Raw genomic sequence first — 14,593 nt, forward strand, 5'->3', positions numbered from 1 at the left:
GGTGTTTTAATTGAAGTTGATAAAAGATAATTAATTACACGCTGAACATATCCCAAGATGGACGATCCTATTGCTATTTAATTCCCTCATTTTCCAGTTAGAAATCGTTCTGAAAAGTTAGCTGTCAAGATTTATCTCTCAAGCGCACTCGGTTATCATATCCCTGATTTACTATCAAATGCTCCGAGTTTGAAAACACAGCATTATATACGTGTTTACATGGTGACAGAGCGTGGTATCATATTGCAGAAGCACTTGAACGTCGTAAAGGAAAGTAACGCGAATGTTTGTCATAAAACATTGACGAATGTGGTAGCTATTGTCGTTGATGGTTGTTCTTCAGATAATATGGTTTGTCATAGTTCTCAGTTTTGTTGTTATTTTTCCAATAATGGTGTAGAGATTGCGGTGGTGTTGAGACATTTTACTAGTACCCATGGGCAACATTTGCAATGTGGTTCAGCTGGATGTTCTATTACTATCACCCAGTCCCCTCCTCCACCCTTCCCCTGTCATGTTATTCTTCAGCTAGCTACCCGCCTATGAAGAGTATTTCTAAGAGGATGATGTGTCTGACATTCTACGACTAGGTCCATGACTCTGGGCTGCGAGTTCGAGGCATAACAGGGCAAGTGAAGCATTTTCTTTAAGAACCGCCTCGCTTTCCTCCTTAACGTAAATTTTGTACCACCGTACGTGTCAAGGATAATACTACAATATACAAAAAAATTCAAAATTGTGTTTCATGAATTTGTATTTATAGTTTCGCAGTTTCTCGTGTCTTCATAACGGGAAAAAATCAAATCATATAGACGTTACTCAAATTCGTCGGAAGATAATATAAACTTGCATTGCCTTTCCTACAAGGTAGATAAAATCCATTGTCTAATAATGCAAGAGCGTTATGATTGCCAATAATTAGTAAACTTCGAGATATTGGTTTACATTAACCTGGTCACGCCAAGTGCCAAATCGAAACACCTCGTCTAGTTATAGAGCCTAAATAAAGGCAAACAGACGAGGTGTTCCGAATTCAAACTCCTATCATATGGTTCGTTTATCATCCGCTGTGACGTCATTCCCCAAGAAGGTTCCGATCACAGAACCTGCCTGGTATTTATATACAGCCTCGTGCGATGGACGGCGACAGGTAGATTGCACATACTGTATACACAAGAGACGAGATTTGAGTGATATCGAAGACTCGCGTAAACGACATTTGGCAGGTGCCCTGTTTCACATGTGGCATTTGATGTAGATGATCTTCTTTAGAGCCTTAGCTTTGCTCAATGTTCATTGCAGAGGTCATAGCATAATGCAAAGCAGCAACTTCTTATTAGTTGACAAACATTCCCTGGATTGCGGGAATGATATCTCGAAGATGCAGCAGATTGTTTGGACGTTGATAGAAATACCATCTGAATGTCTTTCTAAATTAAATAATTAACTGTAAATTGGTGTCGGAATCATAATGCGTTCTAAATGAGCAAAAGAAACACAATGTCGTTAAGCAATTATCATAGAAAATTTATCTATAATAAGCAATAGTTACTATGGTTATTACATTAATTTACATCAAGAGAAATTAATCTCGCCAGATCGTGTTTTGTTGTTAACGATTTTTTGTTCATTACATTAACAAAATTTTCATGTTAAGATTCCACTTGGTGCGATGTACCGTATAGTGATGAAATTTCCCCTTTTGGATTATACTGTATAGCGGTAATGTTACGAAGGGGTTTTATTTCCGCTATATTTACGGTTATACCGAAATCCGCGAATTTTTTAACACCAGCTAAATATTTAGCATAATGCTGTGAAGTATCGTTCTCATTTCATAAATCACAACAATTTGTGCTGTACTCTGATTCATAATTCAGGTGCATTGCAAATTAAACCCCCGCGAATATGTTCCGTAAGCAAAAAAGCGAAATATTGACCCTCGACTATAAAGCACTATACAGTATTTTAGCTCTATTCGCGTTTTCAACGAAACCAACGAATTCTAAGTATATGCAAAATAAGTAATTAATGACATTTATAGGAACAGTATCATTGTATAATCAGTTCTCTAGGCGTCTTGGTTATAAAGAAGCAGTTATTTAAAAATTCTAGCCTAATTGACCCCTGTGACCTTGACTGAAGGTCAAGGTCATTCATTTGAATTTTAATTGTATGTGAACGGCGAAATTAAACCTATGCTAATATATATTATCCTATATAGAAAACCGCGAATATTGGCCTCGCGAATTTAAAACGTTTTACAGTACAAATGCTAAGCATAAGCACATGAAGTGTGGCCGTGAGGGTTATATATCATTATCTTCTTTATAGTGTAACAGTAGAGGAGAAAATGTAGCGGCCAAACCGAGATTCGAACCCGGGACCCTCCGAACCCTAGCCGAGTGCTCTACCGACTGAGCTACCTGGTCACCGATGATCGACCCAGTCCAATCCCGCTACACTCCTCCCTCCTTTCTCGAAGTCTTCGCCCTCGAAGACATACGAGACCCTTCCAAACACCACCACCGTGGGTTATTTAGTTGGGCGCCAATTCCGTAACAGTAGAGGAGAAAATGTAGCGGCCAGACCGGGATTCGAACCCGGGACCCTCCGGACACTAGCCGAGTGCTCTACCGACTGAGCTACCTGGTCACCGATGATCTACCCAATCTAATCCCGCTACAATAGTACTATCACAACGAAAGGTACATCCCATACCCAACTAGGTCGAACGTGTTGATGACAGTTGGTGAACCAGATCCCAGCATGTATCTGGTACTCTCTTATATCCAGCGTGTCTTTGGTATATATCGGTGCAATTAATCAGTCATTGATCAATGATGGATGAAGGGATGAAAAAAGGGAAAGAAAATATGATGGAGAGAAAACAGATTTTTTTCTTTTTCATTCGCATGAATATCCTCTGAGTATTTTGTGATAGATCAAGATAGGGAAACAATGAATGATTGAGAAAAAAACTTATTTTTTTAATTTTCATTCGTATGAATATTCTCTGAATATTTTGTGATAGATGAACATAGAGAAATAAGATATGAAGGAGAAAAAAACAGGGTTTTTTAATTTTCATTCGTATGAATATCTCTGAGTATGTTGTGATAGATGAATATAGGGAAATAATATGTGAAGGAGAGAAAACATATTTTCATTTGCATGAATATTGTCTACATATTGTGTGCGAATTTTTAATCAGACATAACCTCCTGTCTGTTAATGGGATTGGTCCAATTTCCAACTCGTTATCATCAAATATTATTTCATCATGTCAGAAATCGATCTTGTTTTAAGTCACAAAAATGTATTGTATATGTCTTAATCTAATTCATGGTATAATTTAGTTTCCAAATCTAGCTTTTCTTCCTGACTGTGAAGGAAATTTAGAAATGAGAAGTCCTCGTTCCTCACTCGTTATCATCAAAAATTTTTGTCATTATGTCAGAATTCGATCTTGTTTTAAGTCACAAAAAAGATATTTACATGTTTTCTTCCTTAGTATAATTCATGGTAAACTTTGGTTTCCAATGAGACTTTACTTCCTGCCTGAGAAGGAATTGGCCCAGTTTCTCACTCGTTATCATCGTCGAACATCGCCAACATACACACACGTTCCACACGTCCAATATTTTCTTTTTAAACTTGTACTTAGCATACTTTACCAAAATATTAGATTAACTTTCAAGTTGGATAGTGTGTCAAACCATTCACAGAGCTACCTATCCATGCCTTCCTCAACCCAAGCTCATTTTGGACAAATGCCAGGTATGAGTACACATGCACCTCCTTTGAGTATTGGGGATTTCGACCCCCGCTTTCCACCCATACCCCCCTTATCCCCACTCTACCACAAATCCGTAATATCGAAGCCTTCTGTAACCCTACGTGACGTCCATTTACAGCTTTTTCTTTAGAAAATGTTAATTAAAGCTCCGTTGTTGGACCAAAGGCAGCCGCTCATATTACAGTTTTCGATAAGAATAAATTGAAAAATAGGATTACGACAGAAGATAATGTAAGGAATTTTGTTACAAGTAATATAGCTTGAAAAACAAATTTGACTGCAGTGAAATAGGAAAACATACAGCAAATGGTTTATTGTTCCGTCGGAAAGATATTTAGTTTATAATTTTCTTCAAACTTTAGGCCATTGACCGGCCCATTAACACAAGAGTTATAGAAGTTACACAGAAGATAAAAACACATTTTCACAATGACTGTTAATACAATTTCTAAGAGACTTGATTTCGCGTTTATCTGTTCGAAACCAGCTTTTTATTATTTTTTCCTTCAAAATAAATTTGTTTACATTTTTATAGAAAATGTGTATCTCTCTTGATGCTGTAAGATATCTTGTTTTAGCGACAACTTATTTTCGCGTTTTTCTGCCTATTGATTGATTATTGGTTGTTTTAGGTCAAGATGTAGGTTAATACCTCTATTTGAGACCATGACCCTCCTCTTTCCTCTACATGGTCTTGGGACTGGTAATGGCGGATGTTTTTCTGCCAAACGACTTCAAGTCTCTTATGAGTCTATTTGTATTTTGAACAGTTTCGCGGCGATTTTATTTCGGTGATTTCCTGTCGCCCGCGAAATATGCAAAAACCAATGGCACGCGGAAATAAGTTTGTTTATAGAAATACTACAATTAATATCACTAAAGAATCAATGAAGGCAAAATTGCATCCATTTTTGTAGGTACATTAGTTTAATCCCAAACTTTCATATCGTTTGACTTGGTGTAAACTTTATTCATGCCGAATGAAACTATAGGCCATCTGACAGTACTTACTCTTGCTGCCCTGTATATAAGTGTAAATAAGTAATCCGTACTCCCATATCCCCAGGGTAAACCAGAACGCGTAAAGCACGTACTAATCTTTTCCTCGATACGATATTGATTTACCATGGTGATCCCTCCCCCCGGGCGAGTGTGGAGGCAACACACAAAACCAATCAAATCTTTGCTCACTGTGATAACGATGGTCAGATATCTAAATATGTTCTCAGTTCCCTTCATCACTAGCCACCTGTGTCGGCAGGTCAAAGGTCATAACCCAATTACTAGAGGTCAAACACCTAGTGTTTCCATGGATACCAGTACCTGAAAAATCACTGTAGACCGTTTAACAGCATGTGTTATTGAGTCCGTATCAGTTGTGTTCAAGGCCCTCCGGGGAACGCCTGTGTCTGTTTTCATAGCGAACCCTGTTCCAATTCCTACCTTAATATGTTGCTGCTTTCGTAAGACTTAAAGCAAGGCCAAATTGGAACACGTCTATTCATACTCAGGCAACTAGTGATTTGTCTAAGTGGTTTCGATAGGACACTTACATCCCACAGGATGTAAATTTGCGGTTGTGGTAGAACATCTTCAACATTACGCGGTGTGTTTCAGTGACTGTTGCAGTGGTGTTCAAACACTGATGTCATTTCTCCGTAATTGGGTTTGGTTTTTCATTTCGCGCGATTCGGTGGTATTTACATAGACAGAATGATTTCGTTTGAAATAACAGTCGCTATGAGAATGGTAAAGTTCTGCTAGCAGACGAGGCTTTGTTCATCACAAGGAATATATTCAGTCATGTGAATCAGTGATGGATTTATAATTTAATATCAAGCAAATAATATATACTCGCATCTAAATTATGGATATGGAATGTATTTAAAGCAGTGGTGCTAATAACTCCCGGAAGACAGTGTGTAATGTTCTCAATCGAAATTTGTCAGAGTTGTATAGTTTATTTTCAAAACTTTGAGACAGATTGAAAACGCATCCTCTCCAACACAAATTCGACTACCCCGGAGGTGGTGCAGAGTCCAGACTTGGACATAGTATGTGATGTCATAAACATCGGAGTAGGTGTTTGTGTGTAGGTTCCAATTCACAGGTAACGTATTTTATCACTATTATGCTGTATGCTACAACTAGCTCTATGATGTTAGACGCTTGGAAGAACGTTCAAAGAGTATACTGTTTAGTGAGATGACTACTAAATGCTATGTTAAAACTCGATCTACGAACATCAACCTTCGACTTTCACTTCGAAGACAATCCGTACACCATCTCGATCACATTTACTCAAAGACAATTTGACGTACACATTTACATCTCTGTACACTTATGCTGCATGGTCATTTGTCTGACGAAGATGGCAATGTACATATGTCATCGAACAATTCATCAAAATAAACATTTCTATTAGTTTGGAACGATATCTTTGCGTAAATGATACTTTACAACTTAAAGAAAATGTTTATAAATATCCGGAAAAAATTTCGGATATTCAAAGAGTATTCCGTCTTTGAATATTATAATCATCTCTCCCGTTGATAGGTATCAAATGTGACATCATTACTTTGTGATCACAAATTACTTCGTATGACGTTATGCTCGCAAATGTATGACGTACACTCAATACCTGCCATCTAGGACATATAACTCTGTAATATCCAAATGAAGAATATTTTTAGACGAGAATTATTCAATAAGAAACAACTCTCGCTGGTTCTAACTTCTCTAGCACGCCCTATGGAATCACACTACTATACTCTGTAATGTAAGGGTGCTATTCAGTCCAGTTATCACCTTTGTCAAACTCATCAGAATGTTAAAGATATTTTGACACCCGAGAGAACAATGGTGTGAAGTGTGTAATACACAAGCACTTTGGGAGTAAACGTGGCGAGCCTAGGAGTAAAATGCCAATAAACTTTAGTGCTAGCCTATAAGACATTAGGAGATCGATGTGTTTTGAAGAAAATCTAAGCGATCGCGACATTGCTTTGGAAAAAAACTTTTCGTAGCAAACGTAAGCGATCGAGGCATTGCTTCGGAAAAATGATTTAGATATTTTAGAAAATCTTAGCGATCGAGGTATTGCTTACAACATAACATTGCCTTTAAATTTTGTAGAAAACCTAAGCGATCAAGGTCGTGGTATTGCATGGGATAAAAAGTTGTTTTTACTTATGTAGAAAGGCTAACCGACCGAGTTTTTGCTTAGAACAAAAAGTTGTTTTTACTGTTTGTAGATAACCTAAGCCTCCGAGATTTTCCTTATGTTAAAAACGTACAAAGTAACGTCTGTATCCCTGGAAGACTACGGTGGTAGTCTTAGGGGAGATGTTTGATCACGCAATGGACGCGCCATGTTACTCTGATCTGCAATTGATAACATTGATTAAAAGATATGTCTGTTGGCTGTACGAGTTTAATAAAGTAAATTCATATGCAAAATACACATATATTTTGAAAAATACTAGTCCAAAGTGAATAATTCGGTCAAGGTTGATATAAAAATGTTCAAGTATAAACTTTTAGTACGAGAACATATGTTATTTTAAAGTTATGCGTTATTCACTCCCAATGCAGCTGTGGTTGAATATTACATTGAGACAGAGTGAAGTTTTCATTTCATTTGAAAACAACATTTATTTGGTTTTTTCCCACATATATAACAGTACAGAGACAGATTACAAAAGACATCACTTTCTCACTCACTTACTCATTTGGAATAATACTAATGCCTTCGGTCAATATAGTGTTCTGATTTGCCTTGTCTTTTTCCATTAGAATCCGTTTGGTTTTGATAGTTTAATGTCCTATTAACAGCCACGGTCCTTTAATGACGTGCCAGGTTTGTGGTGGAGTAAAAACCACCGACCAGTTGGACATCTTAACAACTCGGCTACAACTACCTTTTTATTAACAGCCAGGGTCCTTTAATGACGTGCCAGGTTTGTGGTGGAGTAAAAACCACCGACCAGTGGGAAATCTTAACCACTCGGCTACAGCGATTTTTTTATTAACAGCCAGGGTCCTTTAAGGACGTGCCAGGTTTGTGGTGGAGTAAAAACAACCGACCAGTGGGATATCTTAACTACGCGGCTACCGCGGCCCTCTACCTTCCCCCTCATAGTACTACTGACTAGACACCAGACAGACGCCGTAACACGTCTGGTTGCTCTAGTTTCCTTCCTTTGCTTTTGAAGGATATTTAACCGGTCCCTAATGTATAATTATTAAATTCTGCGGGCGTAAAGTTTCGCGAATTGCTGTTTGGAACTTATTTGCGAAGGTTTATTTTCGCAATTTATCTTTGTAACCTTTGAAAACGTCATTCAAACGACAGGATATGATTGTGATCAATTTCACCAGACATTTAATTTCGCGAATTTGGATGGATACTCGAATTTAGCGAAATTAAAACCCCGCGATATTAGGAACTAAACAGTATATATTTATTAAAAACAAAACAAATTCTGTAATATGAATTTCAATGTCTTATATTTGTATTAAGTGATTGAAGCCTATCATCCTAAGTGATACTATTTATCGATAAGGAGTAGGCACAAAAAAGAAGCATGTTCAAAATGTCAGAAAATTACGTGTTGCGAAATTGTCTTAGAATCACGGTTATATTTATCAGAGATTTATATTGGTTCTTCCCGTAGGTAGGAAATGTAATGAGGTATTTGATTGGCTCTACCACGCTGTGCTGGAAATTGAGTTACTTATGAAACAGAAAGTATAGCTAACCTAAAGTACAATATACACTATATATATCCTCTGTTAATCTAATTACCGTCATTGTCTTGGGAGTAATGGATAGCAGGCCAACGAGCGCAGTCTGCCAATATACCAGGCTGGTTATAATGATATTGGGAGGTAGGTCGTTACAAAGTACAATAGTACGGAACTCTAAACCAGACTCATGTATCTTTGTTATTTAGGATTGATTTATCTATTTTTGAATTCCATCGGGTCTGTAAACTTTTTGGAGAATCCGCTTCGCCTATAATTAATTCCCCAGACTACAAGAAAGAAATTTAAAAAAATGAACGATTACGTCGATTTATCAAAGGATTATTTTTTCTAAATCAATGCGCAAAGTCGATGTGTATATTGTGATCAAAATAACGTCAGGGTTTTTAGAGGTAAAAAAATCGACCAATTCAAAAGTCAAATTTAGTATGAAAATATTAATTATTACAGAAGGATATTATACTATAATCAGTTAAATATGGCAGTATCTATCACTTTTTGAAAATATTCCATTTGAAGTTGGTCCCTTGGAACCAACTGGTGGTTATGACATCAATTGCTCGTCATTCAGCATGAACAGCTGTAGTCCTTCACGGTAACACTTGGCAGGGATAGTTGTCCAGTAAAATGTAAAAAAGAGAAGAAGAAAAAAAAAGGAAAAAAAAAGAAAAAGAAAAAGTAAAACACAAAACTATTTATCGGGTCTTCATGGGTTCTGTTAAAATAAATGTTCCTCTATTTAGTGTTTCCATTCTTAAATCCATAAGCTGAATCACTAAATCATTATATAATGTTATAGACGTTCGCGTTTAGACTGGGGATTTAGCTTTTCCAGATATGTACCCTTATCATCGGATGAATTTTCCTGCCCTTGTAGGCTGTTTATAAATGTAAATGTTGTTCCTACACTGAGTACTGTTATCGCCTTCTTTATCTTGAGCAGGAATTATGGGTGAATATTATTGTACCCTATACACGAAAAGTGTATCCCCGATCTTGATGTAGTTCTGAGCCGCTAAATCGAGATGTAAAAATGATTATGGGATGGCATTTCACATGTCATAATAGAGTTAAGGTTCTGATGTGTTTGATAGAAACGGGAAATGTTTTCCTATGTTCATTCATAAAATCACATGGGTGTAAAATATTCAGAATTTCATTTAATTTAAACTCAGCTTGGACATACAAAATATTGCCCCTGCCTAACGCTGATAACGCCTCATATTTTGGCTTGTATTTGAACGCTCGCCCCTGTGAGGTAGGCCACACCATAGTCAATACGAGTAGTAGTTTCTACTCCTGTATAGCGTTCAGTATGAAGGGATCTAATTTGACTGCTTTGCCCGTTGCCAGTATAGTGTGGTGGTGTGTTTTACTTCTGTCTCTCTAGTGGAATGTTTCAGTGAGATAACACTATAGAAGGGACACACGTTCCAGTAACAAAAAGAGGCAAAATACCAGTCTCCCAAAACACGAACTACCCACTATACACGTACTAACATGCATCCACCTGAAGTCTTCCATAACTGACCTTGACTGTTAACAGGAAGTTAATATAAACCACCCAACTGATCTTTTTACACATGAGCAGCGTCTTTCAGGTCTTTAAGATGGGAGTCATGAACATGTTAATGATGTACAGGCAAAAACCGTTCTACATTTAGAACTGAGTCGCGTGTTTGTCTCCTCGATAACATCTCCATGGCGGGGGGTCCTCTAGACCAAGTTATAGTAATTCGTTTTGTGGCCCACACCAGACCTATCCAATACCGTGTATGTAGGAATACTGTGTAGTGAAGACATCGCCCGCGAACAGAGTGGTTGATCAAATTACACCTTCAAAATATCCTATCCATTAGATCTGTGGTGGTCGTTAAAACCATCTTGGGATTCAAAGTCATTCGTGACAACATTATCACTAGAGTGGACCTACGATAATCCAAACGCTGATAGCTTATTGATAAAAATCACAAGCGTACTAAGTATTTGATTATTGATTCGATGAAATAAGGCAATCCGAACGGTTTGGGCTTGGGACGGAAGTTTCCGTATTATCGCGGGTTCTCTGTATTATATTTTGCGGCTTTAGTTTCGAAATCGGCCGATTTTGTTTAAACTTTGAAATTATTGTTTTTTTTAAGATTTTATCTTTTTTTTTAAATAATTTGGTTTGGCATGATAATATTGTGAATTAAACAGATGATTTTTTTTTTCTAAAAAAAAACCAAAAACAATTCTTGTATCTCATCAGTGAAACTAATATATGATTTAATAATTTAATCAGTATGAATTTCTCTTCATATGCAAATTTGACATTTATATTGATTAGATTCTTTAAAATTCTCTTTAATTCTTCTCCTTCTGGAGTACGATTGTTAATTGAAAATATAATTAAATACTTTTCATCAAATCTGAATGCGGAATATATGATACATTAACGTATTTTAAGATTACTTCATTAAAACAGATATTTAATTGTGAATAAAATTGGTAAAGCATGGTAAGGTATGTGTATTTGCGAGTAGATTCATTACCACTTATACATAAATTGTTTAATTTTTTAACGTAAAATTATATTAAAATCAAAATAGAGAAAGCAATGACACAACTATAATACAAATGTGCAATTTGCTGTCAGCTGGTAGAAAAGTAATTCTCTATAAAGCCTTTGAATTCATTTGTAAAAGTAAATCTAAGTTCATGTTAATCTAGAGATCTTCAGGCAGACGAGTCAGATATAAGAAGGCGTTCATTTAAGGTCTTCACAATGAAATGGTTGTAATTTTCTTGTCTGACTCCCTTGGGAATCCGTTTCTCTGGTCTCCAATATAAGGTGATAATCTCCGAGGATCTCCGGGGTAAAATGATCCGCTGGTTTCCCGGAAACAGTGCAGGATAACAACGCTGTTATATTGGTGAATGGCATCCATTATGACGTTAATGACATAATATATGTAAAGCCATTGATTAAATGCGATAGGTTGTGGCAGGTGGTTGGACAATTCTCCCGATAATTACAACCCTGATGGATTGCGTTCGCTGACGTCTCGATTCAGCAATCATTTTGTGAAAGTCGTACACGGAAAGTCATATCATTCAATCTTCAGATAAATGCTGGTAAAGTTATCCAAAGACATCATGGAGTAGATTATGAACTCCGTCTTTGAATATCACAGAGTTAACTCCCTTACGGGTAGGTATCCATTGTAGGTATATCATTATTTTCTCTGAGTGAAATTTATGTCGTATGACGTAACGCTCGCAAAACACATGACGTCACAATCAATACGTACCCGCAAGGGCAAGAATTTTGTTACATTCAAATACAAAATATTGTTATTGTCATTGTACGTTGGTCTTGATTCAAGACGTAATGTCAATGTGTCTTTATTTTCAGATGTTTACTGATCATTAACCATATAAAATCGTTTAAGTATGTTTTTCTGTTAACAGTTATTAACTTTCATATAAATGTAGGTCACTTCTAAATTAAAAAACAATATTAGTAATTCATACCCACAGCCTCTTAGTTACTTTTCAAATAAAAAATCAGTATTAGTAATTTATACTCACAGCCTCTAAGTTACTTTTCAAATAAAAAACAGTATTAGTAATTCATACGCATGGCCTGCCTCTAAATCAATTCTCAAATAAAACAAATGTGAAGAAAATCATACACAGCCATGTAAATCGACGTTATTTCTCCGTCAAAAATATATAGATCTGTTTTCTACTAGTCAGAGTAAACAAATATAGTCATGTAAATATATGTAACTTCTTAATCAAAAATATAGAACTATGTTCTTATAGTCAATGAAAATCATGGAGTTATATGAAATAGATAACTTGTCAAACAAACAAATATAACCATGTTCTTCTCATCCAAGACAATTATTTAAGGATTAACTTGAATAGATTTTTTATGTTATGGAGATATAACACAAAAACTGAGTGTACTCTAAATAAACCGTGAAGCGGTTTATGATGAGAGTACACTCAGATTTTTGTGTTATATCTCCATAACATAAAAAAATCTATTCAAATTAATCCTTATAATTCAATTTACTAAAGATAATCTCTTCAATATTCAAGATTCATTTTGGGACTCTTTTGTCTATGAAATCATTACGCCGTCATCTCAGCCAATCAGAAGCAACGTTATAAACGGCGACGCCATTTTTTCCTTTATGGGCTGATAAAGTAAATTTTTAAGCCAATGAAAATGCTCGTAGCAAGCAAAATTGAATTATAATGTTATATGGAATAAGAACAATGTTCAATCAAATCACATATAGAGTCATGCTCTTAATGTAGTAGAAAATTGTCAAATATTTTAAGTAGCAATCACGGAAACAAATATTTACTACCATCATGAGAAAGTCTAACGTAGTTTTCCTTCCTCCCCACGAGTTATGCTTGTGAACCTGATATCGTAACATGCAGTGTTACGATGTTCTAGTAATGTAAAATGGGTTCTGGACAATATCGTCGAAGCGTTCTGCACTTCTAGCTGCAGGTGGTAATTTAAATACAAAACGTCTGAATCCATGATGGCTGTCTTAATGAAAGCAAACGTGCTTTCTGAAAATTCCTGCAGTTGGAATTTTGGCTACTAATCTAAGAAGATAAATGCGGTTGCGTTTTAAAAAACGAAGGCAAACCAAGCTACAGATGGCTATAAGAATTTCACGTTTCTCGATTGTTTCCGTTTTATCGTGATCAAACGATACGTACTCTACCTCGAAGTTGTATCTCTGCAAGCACTATCGTAAATAAGGAACGAATACTCAAATATTCATCGCCTTACAAATTCGGTTGTCTTGATAAAGATCGATTTGCCGATAAACTGCTCTTATACAAATTCCATGGAATTTTTAACCCCCTTAGAACATTGATATGCTAACATCAATCATATACGCATGTTCATCATCATAGATACATAGATTTAGCATTTAGGAAAATACCATAACATTTTGAAGCGCTTAACATATATAAATGGTGATTGCGTTTTCTACCTCATATCCGCAACAATAAACATTTGATGACGTACCTAACCCATCATCCATACTCCAGGGGTTCCGATCACTTACGATCTTTACACCCCTGGACTATCTCGTAGTAAAATTAGAGGCAATAGAACAGACCAGGTAAATTAGTCATTTGATGTACATCAAAAGAGGCGTATAACGGTACACTGTGGTTGGCTGTGTGACTTCAAAGTTGGGCGTCGCTCTCTCTGTAGTCTTCAAAGGAAAATCTTAGCTAACCTGTAATTGATCAAATGTTTTCCAATGAGCTGCCTCCAATTTTACTATGAGATAGTCCAGGGAAGACTGGCCACCAGTCTCTAGAATATTAAAAAGAAATCACCAAAAATTGGCTTGATTATTTTTGTCTCTACTACATGCCTGTTTCTAGAGTTTTAAACCAGGGGGAGATAATATAGTAAAGAAGTCTGTTGTGAAAGTCTTATCAGCAACTTAGGGTCTGGTGGCCAGTCTAAGTCCAGGGGTGTAGAGATCGAATGTGATCAGAACCCCTGGAGTATCGAGGATGTACCTAACCTATCTCCACTTAATCCACCTTACCACCTCTCCATTCATGTTTACCTTACGCAACATGTATTACATACTGGTAGACTGAGGTACATTGTATATCTAAAGTAAAGCAGAAAATCCGCTATCACAAAAGGACAATACGTTTACTTTATACGCGCTTTCATCCGGACCAACAAATATTACTTGTGTAAGTTGTATAAATTGTTTCGCAATCAGTGAAAACCAAATAAGTTCATATTTATAATTCATACGTATATATAATGAAATAGAAAGGCATGTCCTAAGGAAGCATAATGCATGCATTCGCAAACAAAATCATAATAATATGGACTCTAACTCAACGCCTTCGTCTATTCAGAATATTTCATAAATATGCTAGTGTAGTCTCGTTAGGGTTCACTGGTAATACTGGAAAGCTGATTCCGGTTTAAGTGTAAATACGAAAAACAAACCCATGACAGTGTGTGAA

General features: G+C 36.3%; 1 protein-coding gene and 1 non-coding gene across 3 annotated transcripts in view; one reads left to right on the top strand and one right to left on the bottom strand.

The window, feature by feature from the left end:
• LOC138309139 (uncharacterized) overlaps window positions 1-14,593 on the top strand; it is a 103,776-nt gene that overhangs the window by 53,006 nt on the left and 36,177 nt on the right. The window lies entirely within an intron of this gene.
• Window positions 2,583-2,655, bottom strand: Trnat-agu (transfer RNA threonine (anticodon AGU)). Its single transcript has one exon. It is a non-coding gene; the product is annotated as a tRNA-Thr (tRNA).

The sequence above is a fragment of the Argopecten irradians genome, chromosome 15 (assembly GCF_041381155.1).
Source record: "Argopecten irradians isolate NY chromosome 15, Ai_NY, whole genome shotgun sequence".
In the NCBI taxonomy this organism is placed as follows: Eukaryota; Metazoa; Mollusca; class Bivalvia; order Pectinida; family Pectinidae; genus Argopecten; species Argopecten irradians.